The sequence below is a fragment of the Monodon monoceros genome, unplaced genomic scaffold, assembly GCF_005190385.1.
Source record: "Monodon monoceros isolate NGI ecotype Baffin Bay Population unplaced genomic scaffold, NGI_Narwhal_1 Super_Scaffold_15, whole genome shotgun sequence".
Lineage (NCBI taxonomy): Eukaryota > Metazoa > Chordata > Mammalia > Artiodactyla > Monodontidae > Monodon > Monodon monoceros.
In genome coordinates, this window is record NW_021703771.1 from 42,042,662 (window position 1) to 42,065,181 (window position 22,520).

The 22,520-nt window shown below is 36.3% G+C and overlaps 1 pseudogene; it reads right to left on the bottom strand.

The window, feature by feature from the left end:
• Window positions 1–7,107: 7,107 nt before the first annotated feature.
• Window positions 7,108–20,076, bottom strand: LOC114895891 (annotated as a pseudogene).
• Between the last annotated feature and the right edge of the window lie 2,444 nt (window positions 20,077–22,520).

Below are 22,520 nucleotides of genomic sequence, written 5' to 3' on the forward strand. Positions count from 1 at the left end.
ATTTTATTGATTTGTGCTTCTCTCTTTCTTGCCTTTGTCAGTGCAACTCTTTATCAATTTTGTTAACTTTTCAAAGAACCAACTTTTGGTTCCACTGATTTTCTCTATTGGTTTTCTGTTTTCATTGCTTTCAGCAGTAATCTCTATTATTTCCTTGTTTTTAGTATTATTATATCCTTGTTTAGAAGCTTAGTCATTTTAGATCTTTATTTCTTTCTAATGTAAGTGTTCAAAGCACTAAATTTCCCTCTAAGCACTACTTTAGCTGCATTCCCTTTTGATATGTTGTGTTTTCCTTTTCAAGTAATTCAAGATATTTTCTTATTTTCACTGTGATTTCTTATCTGATCTTTGGGTTATTTATAAATGTGTTGTTTAATTTCCAAATATTTGGGATCTCTCAAAATTTTTCCTGTTGTTAATTTCTAATTTAATTTTATTGTGCCCAGAGAACATATTTTATATGATTTCAATTCTTTTAAATTTATTGAGACATTTTATGGCCTAGACTATGGTCTGTTTTGGGAAATGTTTCCTTCGTCCTTGAAAAGAATGTGTATTCTGCTGTTTATGGGTGGAGTGTTCTATAAATGTCAGGTGAAGTTGATTGAGGTGTTCAAATCTTCTATATCAGTATTGATTTTCTGCCCAGTTCTATCAATTGCTAGACGTAGGATATTGAAATCTCCACCTGTAATTATTGAACTGTCAATTTTTCCTTTCAGTTCTGTATATATTCATGTATTTTGAGGCTCTAATATTAGGCATTTATAACTTCCATATATATTGACCTTGTATCATGAAATGACCTTCTTTGTCACTAGAAATATTTTTTGTCTTAACTTCTGTTTTGCCTGATGTTAGTATAGCCACTCCAGCATTTTTATGGCTACTGAATGTATGGTATATCTTTTTTCACCCTTTTACTTTCAACCTAATTGTGTCTTTAAATCCAAATTATGTCTCAATTTGTTTTTTATCATTGGTCAGTATTTTTATGGTACTGAAATGTTTGTTTTTAACAACTTTGTCCAGTTTTATGCTTTTCTTGGTGGGGGAGAGGATTCTCCACTGTCTTCATGCTGCCACATCCAGAAAGCCAAGCTTTCTGTTTTACAAAAAAAAAAAAAAAAATCGCTTCTTGTAAAAAAGTTAAATAATGCATAGAGGGATAAAGAATAAAAATCAATTCCTCTGTATCTCAACTACAACTACTATTAACCTCAGTGTGAATATTCTTTCATACTCTCTTAATGCATTAACATGTACTTTTATATTAAGAGGACCACACATTACAGAATGTCTTACAGCTTTTTTTCATTCACCAAGATAGTGGGTAGGTACTTCAGTGTCAGTGTGAATAGATTTACATCATCCATTTTAATGTCTGGACAGGATTCCATTTTATGACACAGTTGTTCTAAAATTTATTAGCCAGTCCCTTACTGAGGAGTTTTAAAATGGCTTCCTCTTTTTTTTCTCATTTTACAAACAACAATGTGATAAAAGTATGTCTTTGTGCAAATGTCTAGATATCTTCTCAGGATAAATTTTTACAGGAAATATTATCAGTTTTCAGGGTGTGATCATTCTAACTTTGGGGATATTTCTTTAAATCACCCTCCAATTTATATCCCTTCCATCAATGCATATATGTAGCTATTTCACAATATTCATAAGCTCTGGGCATTATTCATTATTCCTATGTTTCCCAAGCTAATAATTGGCAGTGATAATTTATTCCTACTTTTGTTTTTGTTTGATTGCTAATGCTATTGAACATTTTTTGTTTCTATTGAATACTTGTATTTCTTTTTCTGTATGAATTTCCCATTTTCTATTCTTTGCCCCTTTTTTTTTCTATTGGTATTTTTCTTCTTTGTTAGGACTTTTTCTCATTTACCATGTATTTTATCTATTTCCCTTTCCCACTTTTTTCATGTCTTCAACTTTATATTTTTTCTTTTTTTTGGCCTTTTAAAAAAACTACTTTATTTTTATGGCAGAGCGCAGGCTATGTAGTCAAAGTGCTGAGGTTCCAATTCTAGCTGGCCAAGTATAAGCTATGTGACAATAGAAAATTAGCGATTCTATACCTCAGTGTCCTCCTATGTAAATTGTGAGTAATGCTAGCACCTACCTTGTAGACACTATGTGAATGTTAAATGTTATAATAATTGTAAAACATTTTGAATACTGCCTATAAGTTATTAATGAGTCTTAGCTATTATTATTGCTATGTAATAAAATCTATAATTATTTTTCTGATGTTCAGGTTTTCATAGCCAGCCTTACCCTAAGATTTTGTGATCTAAATGTGTTTGGGAAGGGGGAAGGGGCAAGATAGGGATATGGGATTAAGAGAAACAAACTACTATGTATCATATAAATAAGCAACAAAGATATATTGTACAGCACAAGGAAATATAGCCATTATTTTGTAGTAACTTTAAATGGAGTATAATCTATAAAAATACTGAAACATGATATTGTATACTTGAAACTAATATAATATTATAAATTAGCTATATGTCAATAAAAAAACTCAAAAAATTGTTCTTGAGCAGCCTAAGATTTTAGATATATTTACTCACACTTTGTTTCAGTGCTTCTATAGTATTAATATTTATATACTTATGTATTCAATCTATTTGTATTCATTTTGGTGAGTGAGATGTCTATCAGGAGTTTACTTTTTTTCCAAATGACTGACCATTTTGTTGATCATCTATTTTATGAAACAATTACCAAATAATTTAAGAATTTGTTGCATAGTATACTTTATCTTAGTAATTTGAAATGCCTGCTTTTTTTTTTTTAACATCTTTATTGGAGTATAATTGCTCCACAATGGTGTGCTATCTTCTGCTGCACAACAAAGTGAATCAGCCATACATATACACATGTCCCCATATCTCCTCCCTCTTGCGTCTCCCTCCCACCCTCCCTATCCCACCCCTCTAGGTGGTCACAAAGCACCGAGCTGATCTCCCTGTGCTATGTGGCTGCTTCCCACTAGCTATCTGTTTTACATTTGGCAGTGCATATATGTCCATGCCCCTCTCTCACTTCATCCCAGTTTACCCTCCCCCCTCTCCGTGTCCTCAAGTCCATTCTCTACATCTGTGTCTTTATTCTTGTCCTGTCCCTTGGTTCTTCAGAACCCCCCCTTTTTTTCTTTTTAGATTCCATATATATGTGTTAGCATATGGTATTTGTTTTTCTCTTTCTGACTTACTTCACTCTGTATGACAGTCTCTAGGTCCATCCACCTCATTACAAATAACTCAATTTTGTTTCTTTTTATGGCTGAGTAATATTCCATTGTATGTATGTGCCACATCTTCTTTATCCATTCATCTGTCGATGGACACTTAGGTTGCTTCCATGTCCTGGCTATTGTAAATAGAGCTGCAATGAACATTGTGGTACATGACTGTTTTTGAATTATGGTTTTTCTCTGGGTATATGCCCAGTAGTGGGATTGCTGGGTTGTATGGTATTTTTAGTTTTTAAGGAACCTCCATACTGTTCGCCATAGTGGCTCTATCAATTTATATTCCCACCGACAGTGCAAGAGGGTTCCCTTTTCTCCACATCCTCTCCAGCATTTATTGTTTGTAGATATTTTGATGATGCCCATTCTGACTGTAGTTTTGATTTGCAAAATGCCTGCTTTGTATTAGATTGAATTCTCACATATAGTTTAGCCTAACTCTGGACTCTCTGTTTTGTTCTAATTATGTCTGTCTACTTCTGCATTGGGATCATGTTACTACTATTTAATTATTGAAACAATTTTAATACATTTATGTCTGCATGATCTTATTTTCTCATCCATAAAATTATGAAAATATCAGTACCTATCTCAGAGAGTTGCTTGAAATTTAATATATATATATATATTTTTAAAATTTTATTTATTTTTGGCTGCGTTGGGTCTTCATTGCTGCACGCAGGCTTTCTCTAGTTGCAGCGAGCAGGGGCTACTCTTCATTGCGGTGCACAGGCTTCTCATTGAGGTGGCTTCTCTTGTTGCAGAGCATGGGCTCTAGGCACATGGGCTTCAGTAGTTGTGGCTCACGGGCTTAGTTGCTCTGCGATGTGGGATTTTCCTGGACCAGGGATCGAACCCATGTCCCCTGCATTGGCAGGCAGATTCTTAACCACTGTGCCACCAGGGAAGTCCCTAATATATGTTAATTATTTAGAAAAGTTGCTTGACACATGTAAATTTTTCAATACATATTAGAAGTTGTTATAATCATTACTGTGAAAAAGTAGTTTTATGTCTTGACTGATAGGTTGGGACAATAAGACCCTCCAGTGAATCATACTCCTGTGTCCATGCCCCTTTGCAATGTGAATTTCTTATTCTTCATCAAGAAATGGAATCTATTTTCCCACCTCTTGGATTGGAATGGGGCTGTGTCTTGTTTTGACCAATAGAATAGTAGAAGGGACCTTGTATGGTTTGTATGCCTGAATCCTGAGAGGCCTTAAAATATCTGCTTTCACCCTATAAGAAAATTTGGATATAGGATAATTGAGGTGCCTTGGGTGGCTGTCTTGGATAACCACTAGACACATGAGTGAAGGCATTTTGGACCATCCATTCCCAGAAAAGCTCTCAATCCCAGAAACTGCATGAGTGACCCCAGGTGAGATGAGCAGAAAGACTGTTCAATGGAGTGCAGCCCAAACTGCAGATTTGTGAGCTGATAAATGTTATTTTAAGCCTCAGTTTTATTCCTTTCAAATGTCACAGTAAGTAACTAGAGACTTTAATTTCCCATTTTAAAGTTAAACAGTTACTTCCATCTCTCAACTGGAATTTCTTATTCTTCAAGAATATTTTACTTTCTTTTCTATAATTTCTGTTTGAATCTGTATTTCAGTCATCATTCTGGCAGCACAAATGTCTATGAAGATATAGAAAAAGACAAAAACTCAATAATACCTAAAATAAAAATTGACAAATTATTGGGTGATCTGTGAACATTTTTTATACTAATTAAATAGGGAACAGAGCTATATTTAGAACCATTAATGGTTCACCTGTGCTTCACCACAGATGTCCTGGTCATCTGAAACTGAAAGACCGCCAGCCCTATTGTCAGCCATTACACCCTCCCAGTCCCACTATCTAGAAACCTGGTATCGGTACCAAATAAATCATTTTATTCTGCCCAGAAGTTTGTCAGTTTTATTTGTAATATAAATTCAGGTTGATTACAAAAGACAAATGCAAACCTCTGCTGCTTTAGGGAATAAACCAGAATAAAATATAATAATCAGCACTTCCAAATCAGGAGCTATTATTTTCATGTGGCCAAATCTATTTAATTATGTTTCTCTATTATGTGTGAGAGATGTTCTGAAGTCTAAGAGTTTAAGCATTTTCACATACAGCTTTCCTTCTGTACTATGCCCCTTACTTGGTGTGTGACATATTTTATTTCAGAATTTAGGAAAAATAATAACTAAAAACTTTACGAAGTCAAGAAGAAAATTAAGACCAACACATAAATGAGTAGATTGGAATTTTCCATGAAGTAGTTCATGAAATAAAGACAATAAAAAAGACTGCTTTCTGGCATATCTAAAACAAACAAACAAAAACCTAGGAAATAATAAGCAAAGTTAATAATGATAAATTGTTTGGCAACAGCTACAGAAAAGATGGCCTAATAATTCAACCAGAGGACATGGCATTTTGAACTTTTGTGTTGGATAAAAAAAGAAAATAAATTGGCTGGAATTAAATCCCCCAAATTGAAAATTTCTCATTTCTCCAATATTCAGTTAGTAGAATTATCTTGTATAGAGAAATATTATTTAAAATAATAGTGAATACAGTTCTGCTGTTTGTGACAATCGATGTTTCTTATTATTTTTCTAGATGTCAATCATGCGAAAGTTCTTTTTGTAATTTATCTGAGAAAGTACCATCCCATATTCTTCTAAATGGAGATGAGATGGTAATGTGTTTTTTTTCCAGTCTCACTAAGGAAAACCTTGAGGGGACCACAATATAATTAGAAATATTGATTTTCTGCCACAGATACCTTTCCCAGCAGTGAATGGCACACCATTCTGTCTGTTTAACATAGTAAGAGAGATCAAAAAAAAAAAAAAAAAAAAAAAAAAGGACCAGCAGGAGGAAAGGGGCCGGGGCAAGGTATGCTATCATACCTCTTATAATCCATGCATCCTAACATATAAAAGCGTGCATCACATACTTGGCATGACACTTGGTTCTCAGGCCTCTAGGTGTGTGTGTGTGTGCGCGCGCGCGTGCGCGCACGCGCGACACATGCTTGAAATAATTTATAATAGATGTGTCTGTATATCTAAACCAGCACATAAGAACTCAGAAGAATTTTTGTTGTAACTTAAAAATTTGTATAGCATTTTATAATTTGCAAAGTGTATTAACATCAACCATCTCGTTTTACATTTTCCTACCTCGAATGTATTTTGAGGAAGTAATTGCCTCACACTTTGGAGAAATGACTGTGAACAAGAAAGGCTAAGTGAGATGTCCAAGGTTATAGGGAAAAGGAGGAGACGGGTGGGACACCTGAATTCCTTTACCCAATGCCATGCTGGCCCCAGAGATGGAAAATATATTTTTATGATACTCAATGGGTGAAACTGAAGAATGATACTCTTCTCTTTACTACTTTTTTTCGAAGTACATTTCTTTGAGAAACATGTCCAGTGTAACCTGGGTAGCATTATATACATATATATAAGGATTAAATTTCATTACTATATAGCATATATTCTATTATTCTGAATACTAATACTCATTAAAAATAAGATTCTTAAATGCCATTGGCTTATCCAATTTTGAGAGAGTTCTGGTATAGTACACTGCACACTTTCCTTCTAAACACACACACATACCACACACACACACACACACCACATACACCCTATATAGTGTATCAGAAGTTGATAAGTATTAATCAAGCTCTTTAAGCTTAAATATCCAACCAAATACCTGCCTAATTTAGTGTAAAGTAAAAATATCGGAATTTGTGTTGCTCCTACCCATCACACATATTTTTTTTCATGGAAAAGCATTTGGATTTTGATACTTTAAACATTTTTGAAAATGTTGATAAATACAAGCTGTACTTGGAGCTGGGTGACAGACATGCTTTCAACATATTGGATTTTTATCCGAGAATGTGACTTTTTCTGAAAACCATTCAATCTCAGGCCTTTTGCTGCAGGTAGGTTCCACGGGAATGCACGAAAAAGTAGCAGGGCCGCAGTCCCCATGGGAGACTGTAGTTTCTTTAAAAACAGGCTGCTGGTACTTCCTGTGAAGTTTATAAAGCCCCTCTCCCTCTGCTTAGTCATCCAGAAAGAAGCCTGGTGAGTCAGGCTCTCTTCCTCTTCCTTGCAGCTCCGACACTGCCTTCAGTCAGACTTGTCAGGAATATTAAGGATGGCTTTACTGGCCATGACCTCTCTCCCAAACTGCAAAGGAAAATTCCTTTAATTCTGTGGAAAAGCTTCTCTCCCGAGTCAAATACAACATAAAAATATGCTGCTGCTCCTGGCTCTGCCATCTGCTTCACGGCAGAGTGCTGGGGTGTCCGAGAGCACTATCTGTCGTTCCTGTGCCCGGGGAATGAAGGCATTTCTAATGTCATCAGTGGTGTCCTGGCTGATGGCACAAGAACGACCTGGTGCTGGAGGTGATGTCTCTTATTATCTTGTTACCGAATTAAGGCATATGGACCCTGCTTAGGCCCAAGCCTGGCCAAGGCTCTCTGCTTTGGAAGGGGAAGGTTCTTTTTCTGTTCAGGTTAAAGTACGTGAATAACAAAACCGAAGGTGAGATGGACACAGCACAAGCTTTATTCAGTGGCCAAAGAATGGAGAAGCAGTTCACAGATCAACTTCTCACCCACCTGGCGAGAGGGATTTAATTTTAGAGTAAAGACAAAGGGAGGAGGAGTGAGGCTAATGATGGGGAGGCAAATGCATTAGTCTGCCGGGGAAGGGACAGGGCTATTTTGAGGGAGTGGGATACCACCCCATTTTTATCCTTTTTTGGTCCTTAATGTCTGGTCATGGCTACTGGTAGGTGTGTCATTTAATATGCTGATATAGTAAAATCAATGTATAATGAGATTCAGGGTCTGTTGGAGGTCAGATTCATTGCCATCTTGGTCCCAGCTGGTTCCTTCTGTTTTTTTTGTGTGTGTGTGTGTAGCTTCTTTTCTTATCTCTGGATCCTTTAACTTAAAGATTTATGTTCACTCCTGCTAAAGGTGGGGAGTTGGCAGGTTTTGAGCAAGGACACTCCTGCTAAAGATGGGGGTTGATGGGTTTTGAGTAGCTTTGGCAACGATCTCTCTCAAATAGAACACACCGTTTCCCTCGACTCTTAACAAACTGCCCCAGTGTAGCATTATACTTCACCTCTGCCACCACCTCTGCCAAAGCTCTTCCACTGAATGGTAGTGTCCAATGGGCAGAATGAGGACACAGTCATCAGATAAGCCTCCTTTGGCCAGGGCAAGGTAGCAATGCGTGCCAGTGTTGACCACCAGATGCTTTCTACTTCAGGGCTGGCAAGGCAAAACCAGCAAGGGCCTGGAGTCTGGGGAGGTCTGCAAGGCTGCTTTGGGTGAGGAGAAGGCTTGTTATCACTGCCAGTAGATGGGTGCTTCCTTCCTGCATCTGTGCAGAGATGATAGAAAATGTACATACAGCTTTTAAACAAATCATTGGTCATATAAGTAAGAATGATTTCATCTTCTGTGTGTGGGTTGGATATAAAACACCTGTTTAATTTTAACCATCATTATTGTGAGCCAGCCTTGTGGAAGTGGGAGAGAGCCATCTGCTCCAGAAAGGTGATTATGAGTAACATAATGAAGCTTCATTTGGCCAGCACTGATTGGGGCAGAACTGCATGGTGATCATGACAGCTTGGAGATTGGGAAAATTGGGTTTGAATAGGAACTCTCCCACTTACTACCATTGTAAACTCAGACAATTGTTTAACCTCTTTTAGTCTTTGTCCCTTTATCTACAAAGTGAAGGTAGATAATCATATCTACTTCATAGAGTTATTGTGAGGATTAAATAAGAAAATGCATGTATAGCACCATGCCTGGCACATAATAAGCATTCAACAAATGGTTGCTATTACAAGAAATTTGGCAACAATTTCATAAGCAAGATTTATTACTTATTCAAGAGCTCATAGATATTTTTAAAACATTTTTGAAACCTTTGTTCTTTGCTATAAAGCTTAATATAAACACTAATAATGTGAATATTCCTGTCTGTTACAATGTCACTCTTAGAGTTATTATGGGAATTTCCAATCCTACATTTCTTCCTTCTTTCCTAGTCCAAGCTTCTGCATATTTTGCCAAATTCCACCAAATCATGACTACTTCACTTTGAGAAAGGATCCATTTGCTACTCCTACTCAGTGTCTCAAAGTACTGATCTCTACGAACTTGATTTTCCACACCCCCTTTGCCATTTGTTTTCTGAAAAGATATGGCTAATGGGAGACAAAAATGGGAACTTGGAGGACTAAGGGAGAGAAGCTAGGTTACTTCTTTGCCATCTCCCTTGGCTTTGGGCTGCATTTCTAGCATAATCTGAGTCTCCATTATTTCATCTCTTTCTGGCAGACCTCTCTGTGGTCACAGTTTCCACTGGGCAGGTCTCTGAGTGACTGCTCCTCTGTGGGTTCAGCTTCTGTCTGGATGCTCTGTATTCAGGCCTTTGGTAGCATCACCTCCTTTATCTCTTCAGCTCTAGAAGAACTTTCGGCTGATACTAATCTCTGTGTGCTGACACTGAACTCTGAGTATCCTCACCATTCCCTCAGTGTCTTTAGCTCCTCCTATTCCTTTGTAACTAGTGGTCTCTATTAATAACCTCTATTGGACTACTTGGTCTGGGTTCTTCTGCTGATTGGATCTGACTGATTCAATCACAGTGATTCCACAGCTGATTTCTAAGCAACTAACCTAGTGTAGAAATTTGATTTTTAGTGAGTTTCGCCTTTGAGAGGACATTTACAAAAATAAGTATTGAAATATGATTCATTTCTTTATTCAAGAAAGCTAAAAAATTCCTGCTCTAGACTTTGATCACTAACTGATTTTTTTTTTTTTTTGTGGTACGCGGGCCTCTCACTGTTGTGGCCTCTCCCATTGCGGAGCACAAGCTCCAGATGTGCAGGCTCAGCGGCCATGGCTTACGGGCCCAGCCGCTCCGCGGCATGTGGGATCTTCCCGGACCGGGGCACGAACCCATGTCCCTTGCATCGGCAGGCGGACTCTCAACCACTGCGCCACCAGGGAAGCCCACTAACTGATTTTGTTAGCAAATAGCTATATAGTAGAAATTCTGTGCCTGAGACTTAGAAAGAAATTCTGTGCCTGAGACTTAGACTAAGAAAATACAATGAAGTCCAACACATAACCACATGCCCAGAGGATGGAAAAAAGACTCTTTATTTTCTTCATTCTTAATGTTAGTATCATAGTTCCTGATATTTAGGAGTTTGAAGTAGAAATAGTTCAATTAGTTTCAAGTTTATCCGAAATAAAAGAGCTTGGAATTATAAACTAAACCTCAAACTTTATGTATTACGATAGTTTATTTTTCCTCTGTCCTTCATTCATATAGTTCCTCCAAATCAAAGAAACAAAAGAAAGAATAAACAAAAGAATGTTCGTTCTAATCAAATATTTTAAAAAAAGATAACTAATAGTAGCAAATAAATTTTCTGCTTAGTTGTAGAGAATCTCATAAAATAATCCTGATATTTCAAACTTGCTGCTTAAGTCAATGCAGAAGAATCAAACTTATGACTTCCTTTAACTTTGTAGATCATCTGTAATTTGAGGGAAAAATAGCTGCCAAAGGAAAAAAGTGGATTAAATTCTGAAGTTTAGGAAAATCATATTAACTAAACATCTCAAATAAAACATAACCAGATTCTCTCAGGTAATTAGAGGGCCACATGCATTACTTTCATCTTTGTGCAGATGGGCTGCATTCAATAGGAAAGAGAGCATTGGACATTCAATATGTCCTGAGCCATATGTCTTTGTTTAATTGCTTGAATTGGTTCTTTCTGTTTCCCATGCTCATTGGAAAAATATCATCAATCCATCAGAGTTATGGAACTTATCTAAAGTTGTGGAATATCTGCTCTGAAGGATTTATGTGACCGCTATGTTAATATAAATAAATAAATTTATTAAATTGACCATTTCAGGCAAATGTGCACTAAGGTAAGCTAAGAATTATCTTAGTTGGTGTAGCTGGTGCTTAACAAATGTTATTGACCTTAAAAAATGTCACAGTTTGCCAACAATAATGAAACTTTAATTTTTTAAAAAAATGTTATTCAGAAAGGAAACCTACAGTTTTGAGAACGTTTCTCAAAACTGTCTATCAAAGTAACATATTCATAAAAATGAGTCAATTAGGGAAAAAATGTGGTGTTTTAATTATACAGAAAGAGTTTGTAAAAGAGGAAACTGGATCCAGGACTTAGCTTTGGATTCCATCCTTATAAAAATGTAATATAGTAATGGAAACATATGTTCAAAGATTAATACAATTCTAAAGGAAACTAGGAAACATCATATGGGAAAAAGTAAATGAATGTAACGCTTATTTATTAATTAACTTATTTAATGGACATTTTAAAATTCAGTTTTAGATTTACAGAAGATTGAACAGAACATACAGAGAATTCCCAGATACCCCTTCCTCCCTGAACATAGTTTCCCTTATTATTAACATTTTGCATTGGTGTGGAACATTTGTTATCACTGATTAGCCTTTATTCACTCATTATTAACAACCAGAGTTTATAGTTTACATCAGGGTTCATGCCTTGTGTTGTATTGATATATTATGGGTTTTGGCAAACATGTAATGACACCTATTCACTGTCATAGTATATTTCAGAATAGTTTCACTGCCCTGAAAAACCCTCTGCGCTCCACTTAGTCATCCCATCTTCCCTTCTCCAGACCCCTGGCAACCACTGCTCTTTATGCTGTCTCCATAGTTTCACCTTTTCCAGAATGTCACAGAGGTGGAATCATACAGTATGTAGACTTTTCAAATTGAATTCTTTCACTTAACAATATGCATTTAAGGTTCCTCCACATCTTCTCATGGCTTGATAGCTCATTTACTTTTATTGCTAAATAATATCCCATCATACAGATGTGCCATGATTTACTTATCCATTCATCTATTGAAGGACATTTGGTTGCTTCTAAGTCTCGGCAATTATGAACAAAGCTGCTGTAAACATTCATGTGCAGATTTTTTGTCTGGACATGAGTTTATAACTTATTTGGGTATTTCCAGGAATTTTAACATTTATGACAGTTTTATGAAAACTTTATGCTTTAACCTTATGCTTTAATTGACTTAAAATATTAACTAAATTGATAACTTTCTATAAAATATATATATATATATGTATTAGCAAATTTACCTAAAAAACAATTGGAAGATCTGGATTGTGCTATAATTACTAAAAAATTGCATCAGTAGCCAAAGATATTCCCTCTAAGAAAATTCCAAGCACACATTCTCTCTATCGATGTGTTCAAACTAGTGTTCATGGAACAAATCATTTCAAGCTTAATCATACTCTTCCAGGGCACTAAAAATTTATTTATGAAGCTAGTGTAATTTCAATACCAAAATGCAACAAAGATAGTAAGGTAACAAAGACATGAGCAAATTTTATTTATGAGGCAAGGATGCAAAAATCATAAATAATATACTTACAAAAAGAATTTAGAACATTTATAAGGCATAATGGTATAATCCACCATGACAAAGTTGAGTTTATTTCAGGAAGATAAGTTTGTATTAATATTAAAAAGTATATTAATATAATTTGCCATAATACAAGATTAAAGGAGACCATAAAATTACCTCAAGAGTTGCAGAAAAAGCACTCAATAAAGTATAATATTCACTGATGTTGATGTTCTTGGCAGCTTAGAAACAGAAGGCAACTTTCTTAATCTGACTTAAAATCAACAGTAAACTTTATATACAGTGAGAACAAACTGAAGCCTCGATCTCTGAGTTTGGGAAAAGACCAAGATTCTAAGGACTACCTTTTTTGTTCAATATTTTACCAGTGTTTCTAGACAGTGTGGTATGACAAGAAAAAGAAATGTGTTTAAGGATAGAAAAGAACAAAAATGTGAAAACTTATTTGCAAATCATATAATTGTACAAGGAATAACCCAAAGTGCCTACAAATAAATTACTCGAATTAATAAAAGAGGAAGGCAAAGTTGCTAAATGAAAGTCTGTACAGTAAAATAATTACGTCCCTATAGAAGAGTAATAAATAGTAAGAATACAGACAAAAAAAGTTAAAGATACCATTTATAATAGCACCAAGCATACAAATTATATAAAAACATATCTAACAGAACATGTTCAAGAACTCTATGAGGAGATTTAAAAAATAATTGAAAGATATTAAACAATACCTAAATAAATGAAAAGATAAATTATGTTAATTTATTTTATCTCCAAATGATTTATAGATTTAGTGCAATCCTAGTCAAAATCATAGCATGTTTTTTCCATAACAATTGACAAGCTGATAAAAAATGCATATGTAAATTCAAGAGACTGCATATAAATACAGTCTTGCAAAGAATTGCTCTACTGTATATTAAGACTTATTGCCTAGATACACATGTATAGAAATATGGAAACACTGTGTTATGCACCAGGACCTAACTTAGTGTTGTAGGTCAATTACACTTCAGCAGACAAACAAACAAGCAAACAAACTCATAGAAAAAGAAATAAGATTTGTAATTACCAGAGTTGTGGGGGGTAGGAAGAGGGGAAATTAGATTTAAAAAAAGACATTATAAAGCTATATTAATTAAGATAATGTGGCATGGATATAGATATAGACCAGCTAATGAAATAAAATGGAGAGCCCAAGAGCAGATGCGCACACATATAGATATATGTATGACAGGGATGACATGGAAGGTTAGTGGAGGATGGACAATCTTTTTCATAAATTCTATTCAGGACACCTGTATTCATATGAACAACAAATAAAAATCCTACTTTATATCATACATAAAATGAACCCTGGGTTGATTAAAGACCTGAAAGTGAAAGGCAAAATTATCAACACAGGAAAATATCTTCATGATATCAGGGTAGGGTATAATCTATATCTGTTGACTTCATGTTGGTGTATAAAAAAAGGAAATAATATAATAGTAGACAACCAACAATACTTATTGAATTGAATAGGCCATTCTTTTATGTTTTAAGATGTAGCCACTATGTTGTATACGTTAGCCTTCTTTGCTTAATAAAATACAAAACACTTCAAATGTGAAACAGTATAGCAGTGATACTTTTGTAGCATGGTGCCATGAGAAATACAAAATTTGCAAAAATGTCTTTTTATATGCATTGTGGTAAACTTATAGTATTCAAATACCTAATAGACTTTTCTTTTTTTAAATTGAGGTACAGTTGATTTACAATATTATATAAATTTCAGGTGTAAAACATAGTGATTCACAATTTTTAAAGGTTATATTCCAATTATAGTTATTATAAAATATTGGCTATATTCCCTGTGCTGTACAATGCATCCTTGTAGCTTATTTATTTTATACATAGTAGTTTGTACCTCTTAATCCCCTACACCTATTTTGCCCCTCCCCGCTTCCCTCTCCCCACTGGTAACCACAAGTTTGTTCTCTATATCTGTGAGTCTGCTTCTTTTTTGTTATATTCACTAGTTTGTTGTATGTTTTAGATTCCATGTATAAGTGATATACATTATTTGTCTTTCTCTGTCTGCCTTATTGCACTAAGCATAAACAAATATCTAACAGGCTTTAAACATTCTTTGCCATTTACTTAATATAACTGTTTCTATTTTGTTATTCAAATAATATCACAAGTTGACATTTTATTTCTAAAATGTAAAAATAAAAATATATGAGAAGAAAGGGAAATAATAAAAATGCCAAATAAGATAAGTTTGTGGACCTTGGAGGATTGTTTTTCTAAGGAGTAAAACATCAAATATGACTTACTTGTTTTATTTTTATTATTTTAAAAATAAATTTATTTATTTATTTTGGCTGCGTTGGGTCTTCATCGCTGTGCATGGGCTTTCTCTAGTTGCGGTGAGTGGGGGCTACTCTTCGTTGTGGTCCGCAGGCTTCTCACTGCAGTGGCTTCTCTTGTTGTGGAGCATGGGTTCTAGGCATGCAGAATTCAGTAGTTGTGGCACTGGCTTTGTAGTTGTGGTGCACGGGCTTAGTTGCTCCACAGCATGTGGGATCATCCCAGACCAGGACTCAAACCAGTATCCCTTCCATTGGCAGACAGATTCTTAACTACTGCGCCACCAGGGAAGTCCCTGATTTACTTGTTTTAAAGACTACCTTCACTTCTAAAAAGCTACTAAAGCTCAAGTTATTTCTTCAAGTATAATGCTTTTTCTTCATAAAATATTGGGTTCTATAGCAAAAATTTTAGAGAGAATTAGTTTTATATGTTCAGCTTAATATTGCAAAAGTTGCATTCCTAAGAAATTTTCTTGTTAAAAGTAATTGTTTAACAGGGAAAAAGGAGTTAAGGACTAGAAAGTTTCGATCTTGCAATAACAAAGTGAATTTTTCTATAGGAATTTCAACAATAATAGTGCTTTTTGAGCTGTTATGGACTGAACATTTATGTTTCCCCCATATTCATATGTTGAAGCCCGAACCCCCAATGTAACTGTATTTGGAGATAAGACCTGTGAGGAGGTGATAAAGAATAAATGAAGTCATATGGGTGGGCCCGTAACCCAGTAGGGCTAGTGTCCTTACAAAGAAGAGTAAGAGACACTAGAGTTCATTCCGCCATGTGAGGACACAATGAAGAGATAACCCTCTGCAAGCCAGGAAGAGAGCTCTCACCAGAAACTGAATCAGCTGCCACCTTGATCTTGGACTTTCCAGACTCCAGAACTGTGAGAAAATTAATTTCTGTTGTTTAAGCCACCCTGTCTATGGTATTTTGTTATGACAGCCTGAGCTGAAAGAGCTAAAAAGGCATTGCTGTAAAACCTAAACATCTCTGGTTAAATGTGCCATTTGTGATGCCCTGTATTTGCTCCATAGTAGTGGCTATTTCTATCACCATCAACAATATAATTAGCATAGTTTCTTATGAACAGTATTTATTTCATCCTTATTTTATCATTATTTTATCAGATTTTGCCATTTAACTAATCACCCCAAAACTTAGTGAGTTAAAAATATATACATTTATTTAGCTCATAATCTTCTAGTTCTGGTTTTAGCTGGGATCCTTATGAGTTGGCAGTCACCTGAATGTCAGCTAGGCATATCTGTCTCTGGAGGTGAGTCTGTAGCTAACATTAGCCTATAAGTTTCTCATATTGCTTTGCATTCTTTTATCCCTAGCATTAAACACAGTGTTGGGCAAATTGTGGGAACTTAATAAATACTTGTTGGACAGATGGTACTGAGACAGTGACACTGGACTAGGAATTGACAAGAAAGGTTGGAGGTCCTTCAGAGAGCTGACCAGAGTCACTCTTAAGAGAAGGTGTTTGGACCTCTGGGGAGCAAATGAGAATTACATAGAAGGTCTTTGCTAGGAGTTAATCCTTTAAGAACAACCACCCTGGAGCTGCTGGCACCCAGAGCTGCCCTGATGGAAGATTCTTTTGGCAAGAATTGCCTTAATAAAGGCAGGAACTTATTGTTGAAAATCTCCAGTTCATCCCTTGTTGTAGAACATTTACGTACCTCCTCACTAAGGAGACAGTCACAGTTTGATCCTTATAGCAACATACATGAATTTCTCACACAATCTAGTCTTTGTTCTTAATAGAGTTATCCTGTAGCTAGGAAAAATTTTAAAAAAAAAACCACTATGAGTGAAAATTGTTATGAAACACTATCAGGACAGTATTTGGGTGATATGTGAAATATCCACAAGGATCATAACCGAAGTTTGCAAATTATTTTCTTATATATTATTATAGTGGGTGCTTTAAACATCCTTTGTGAGGTGGGTGGGCCAGTGTTATTGTATTATGATTTCACAGGTATGTAAACAGGCTCAGAGGCTCACAGGACCTGCTCTAGCTTAAGACCAATAATTAGTGAAACCAAGATTCAAATAAAATAGGATTCCAATCCAAATTATTGGGTTAGCCAAAAAGTTTGTTTTGGTTTTTCTGTAACATCTTATGGAAAAACCTGACTGAACATTTTGGCCAACCCAATACTTTCCTCAAGGCAATGTTGCATCTCCAAAAGCAAAACTACAGTTTGAAAAATAAAGGATGTTTTTCGAAGTTTTGTTCCAAAGTCTGAGACACGCGGTTGTGGCCAGTGGGGAGGAACTATTTGTGTGAAGATACTTGTGAAACTCAATAGCCTATTTGCTAATTTTCTTTTAAAAGAGAGCTTTGAGGGCAGATACTTGAGACATGCTTGCAGAAAAATCCTTCAGAATTTCTCTTTTACATTCAGCTTAACACCTACTTACAAGAGGGTTTATGCTGAACTTATGTTAGTAATATGATGAAATTTTATTTTTATTTTATTTTATTTATTTATTTTTGGCTGCTTTTGGGTCTTCGTTGTTGCATGTGGACTTTCTCCAGTTGCGGTGAGTGGGGGCTACTCTTCGTTGCAGTGCGTGGGCTTCTCATTATTACGGTGGCTCCTCTTGTTGCGGAGCACGGGCTCTACGCGCGCGGGCTTCAGCAGCTGTGGCTCGCGGGCTCTAGAGCGCAGGCTCAGAAGTTTTGGCGCACAGGTTTAGCTGCTCCGTGGCATGTGGGATCTTCCCCTACCAGGGCTTGAACCGCTGTCCCCTGCATTGGCAGGTGGATTCTTAACCACTGCACCACCAGGGAAGCCCCTGGCCTGTATTTTTTCTACCTAGAACATTAGGTTTAAACTAAATTAAGGAGAGTCTTCTGTCTTTGGAGAGACACTTTATAACAGGGATTTATAACATAATCATCCATGTAAATTATACATTTAAAATCTATTTCTTAGGACTTGGAATTTCACTAGCTTTTCCAGTAGTTTACAGTTACTGTACCTTCACTTTAAAGACATTGCTGGTCATGTTTATGATTCATTTGAAGTCTGACTCCGGTTAGGAATGAAAACCCCAAACAGTGTATTTATTGTTCTATAGAAAAATGCCATCTGCTTAGAGTGATTCCCTGTAAGATGTGGATTCAGAACTCCTTTTTTTTGGAACAACCCGCTTTAGCTCTGGATTGGCTGTGGCCTGTCCGGTGGCCTGCGGGCAGGATGAATTTTCAGGTTGCTCGTCCGCTAAACTTGCACAGACCTTCTGTCGCCGCTGCCAACCGCATGTGCGCTGCTGGTTCAGGGTTGTTCCGGTGTGGCGCTGTCCGGCCTGGGGGAAAGGATGATAAAGAAGAGTAGATGCCTGAGGACTTGGCTCTACTTGTAAAAACCTGAACCACAGAGGAGCCAATGAATGGCAACCTCCTTAAGTGGGGCGTGAGGGATGTGGCTGAAGAAAACTGCACCGCGCTGCACCTGATACATTGGTACGCATTTAGAGATCCACTCCAAAACCTGGGGGCTTCTGAAGGTTTTCTCTATGAAGCATCTGTAAATACAGTCTCTTAACGTTTTTTAAAAAAACTGCATTGTGGTGAGAATCTGGCAATATATTCATCCGCTTGCATCTCGACATACTGAGGTTCACCCACAAATTGACTCCCACGAAAAATCCCGTGGGAAAGAAGAGAGGAAACACCCTTAAAGCAGTAGCCTCCAGTGTTGAGAGGAAAACAGAAAAAAAGTAGTAGAGAAAGACAAAAAGTCATCTGAAAGCAAAGGAGAACAGAGAGAGAAAGATTGCAAAGAAATGGGGACACATGAGGGGTAAAAGAAGGAAAATACTTTGAGGGAAACAACTTATATATCATCGGAAAGTCAGTTTACCCTTTTTGAAAACTACCTACCCAAGAACTTTTCTATTTTTGAAATCACCTCTATTTATTCTTCACAGTCACTTCTTCTTACTCATGCCACCTTGTTTGATGGCACCACATACACACCAGTTTAGGCAGATACCATAGAAAAAAAAGAAAGTTATGAGGAAAAGGGGAAGGGAACAAATACTGTGTGTTGGACACTATGCAGAATGTCATAATTATAAATGTATTAGATGTGTTTACATATGAGGAAGAAGAAATTTAAACAAAAGATTGAAAAGATTCTAACTAGTTAGATTGATAAGGAATGAATCATACAACTCATGGAAATTTATAGGACCTTACTGTTCTTTTATTTTTGCTGTAATCCCAACATTTTATTGGCATCTTTGAGAAGAATGGCATGTACTTAGAACCAATTTGATTTATATGTGGAGGGTTACTACTAATATGTACACAATTTGCATTTTAATAGGAAGTCTGTCAATAGTAAAATACCCTAATAAAATAGTCTCTCTCAAATATGCCAAGGTAGATTGAGCACCATACATTGTCCTATGTTTTGCCTAATCTGTTTTACCTCCTCCACTAGGGACCATCCTATTTCCATTTCCTTCCTTTCTTCCTTCCCTCCCACCTCCCTCTTTTCTCCCTTTCTTCCTTTCTCCTCCTTTCCCTCTGTCCCTTTTTCTTTTGGGATAATCCTAGTCATCTCCCTTTTTGGTTGACTCATATTTTTTTTCTTTACACCATCACTGAAATGCTGTAGAAGGAGAGTGTCATGAAGAGATTAGCACATGAAATACAATCCCCTGACATACTGTATTCACACAATGCCTGTTTTGAGGAATTGTACAGAAGGTTTGGTCAATGTCACAATGCTCAGAAGGTTCCTATTTTCAGATAATAAATGTTATCTCCAAGGGTGTGATTTAGACGTCTAACCTGTGAGAGCAGGTTCCTCATTACCTCTTGATCACTGTGGTTACACTGTGCTGTGTTTTATTTCCAGACCCGGGCATCTTTCCTCAGGCCACCACAGAACATGGAAATTGCAGGTAGTATACACACAGCTCTTCCATTGTTTCTAGCAAGCAGTTTGGCCTAGAATGGGAATTTAAAATCACAGATAACGCCACAGCTTTACAAACCCAGTTGTTAAATCTTCCTCTCTAAGACTGTTATATGCTGGGGCTTATAGAGGAGATACTGATTGGCTTCAATGTGGGGTCGGTTTAGGTGTGGAGGTAGTTTGTGTTTAACATTCTTCTGGGAAAAGTTCCACTCACCCATGGGAAAGGAAATCACAAGTTTGGAAGGTCAGCCACCTCTTGACCAGGGGAAGGAGGGAAGGTGGGCTGGGGGGTGGCTGAGGCCAAAGGAAGAGGATAACAGTGAGCTAAGTTTCTCTTTCCCTTTCCCAACCCTGGACTCTTCACAGAAATGTTACCTTCATACTGTGATGCACAGGGTTTAAAAATTCTGCGACTCACTTTAAAATTCCCCAAAGAATGGTAAGCAATATACTTCTAGTGCCTTTAAGCTTACTATATATGTTTTCATATATATTATTTTATTTGATCCTCATGAGACCTTTATGAATTATCTCCTATCCCCATTTTTGGGAGAGGAACAAAGACTGTGAGAAACTGTGTTGCTCTCAAGTCCACACAGTAAGTCAACAAATTTTCATTGGCACCTACTGTGTGTCAGGCATGATGCTAAGTCAGTAAGAGTAGGGCCAGGGTGGAGACAAACGTTTTAGAATTCCCAGTCTCCAGTCCTGTACTGTTCCATGGTGCCTTGCTTCCTGATGAGTATAGTTGACAAAACTCTTCCTGGGCTTCCAGCCACATTTCTTTCTTAATGGGTAAAATTTTCCCTTCTTCCCTATTAAAATATATTAATAGTCAATGCTACTTATTTCTGACTGTGTCATTCCACTTATTAGAATGTAAACTCCCTGAGGAAAAGGATCATTTTTGCATTTGTTGTTGTTTTTATTTTATTTTATAGCATCCATAGCACAGTGTTGTTCACATTAATTGTACAATACAGAATCACTGTATATATAAAGTTCCATAAATGTAATCGGTAGCCTGTGGATAGTTATAAAGTAATATATGATATTTTTAAGGGGAGGAGATGAAAATTAGCTTGAGCTGCTCTTTTCTGAGGCACTTAATTATTTTAATCGATTGACATTCAATTCTGAAACATAAAGGAGGTGGAAGTAAGATTTGTCACAATATGTGGGACAAATATAATCTTACTCATAAAAATATAGTTAAATTATTTTGAATATTCAGGTTTATAGTTTGACCTTGGAGATACTGTGTGTGTGTGTGTGTGTGTGTGTGTGTGTGTGTGTGTGTGTGTGTGTGTGTGTAGGAAAAGAATGTAATACTAATTAAATCCAGAATTGGAAGAAATGGGAACTGGGGACAGGGAGGCTGCAGCATTCTTTCATCCAAAGCAATCCCAAGAGCAAACCTTTATGAGAGAGTTTAGTTTTCTGAGTGAGCTGATGAGCTCACCCTTCCTTTTCACTTCCCTTTCCAAATTACAAAGCTGAAAAGCATTGTCAATGGAAGCACCCTGTTAAGTCAGTGATCTATAACACCCTATCCTACCCTAGTTTTTGTTCCTTAAGTGCCACTTAACCATTTGGGAAAATTAACGTGACATTCCAAACATAGTCACTAAATTTTCACATGTTCACACTCAGTTGCAAACAGGTTCTGAGCGATATATAATTACTGTACCCAAGGGGGTCCAGACAAAAGTTCAGGTATTTCCTGTCCACACTCTACATCTCAGCCTTTTGTACACTTAGAGCCAGGGAACCTGATACGAGAACATTGTCCAACAGAATCTGGGGTTTAAGAGCCCTAAAATAAAAATTCTGAGTGTGTGTGTGTGTGTGTGTGTGTGTGTGTGTGTGTGTGTGTTGGGTCAGAAAGGCCAGAAAGGGAGGGAAACAGGGAAGCAGAAGAAAAAGCCATTATATGAAAACTCTATTAAAGTAGTGAAATTCTTTAAGAAGTACATCAAAAATAAAATTTGAATATTCTGCTGCAATTGAAATGGATAAACTAGGTCTATGTACCAATATGGATAGGTTAGATGAAAAATAATATTTAATAAAAATCCAACTTGCACAAAAATATTTAGCAATGCACTAAGTAAAAAACCCCCAAAATTACATTTAGATGTATATATGTGTAGCATGATTTTTTTTAAAATGCTTTGAGTTATACATATATAAATATATGTAAATATATTTATAAATATATATAAATATATATATGTATAATGAATTCTGGGTAATAGTTTTCTGGGGACAGGAAGGGTAGGGAACAAAACTGGGGAAAGGTGAATTGAGTTTTAATATTTTATTTCCTTTAGTGAAGAAAAAAGATTAGTGTCAAATGTGGCAGACAAATAATATTTTTAAATTATGAGT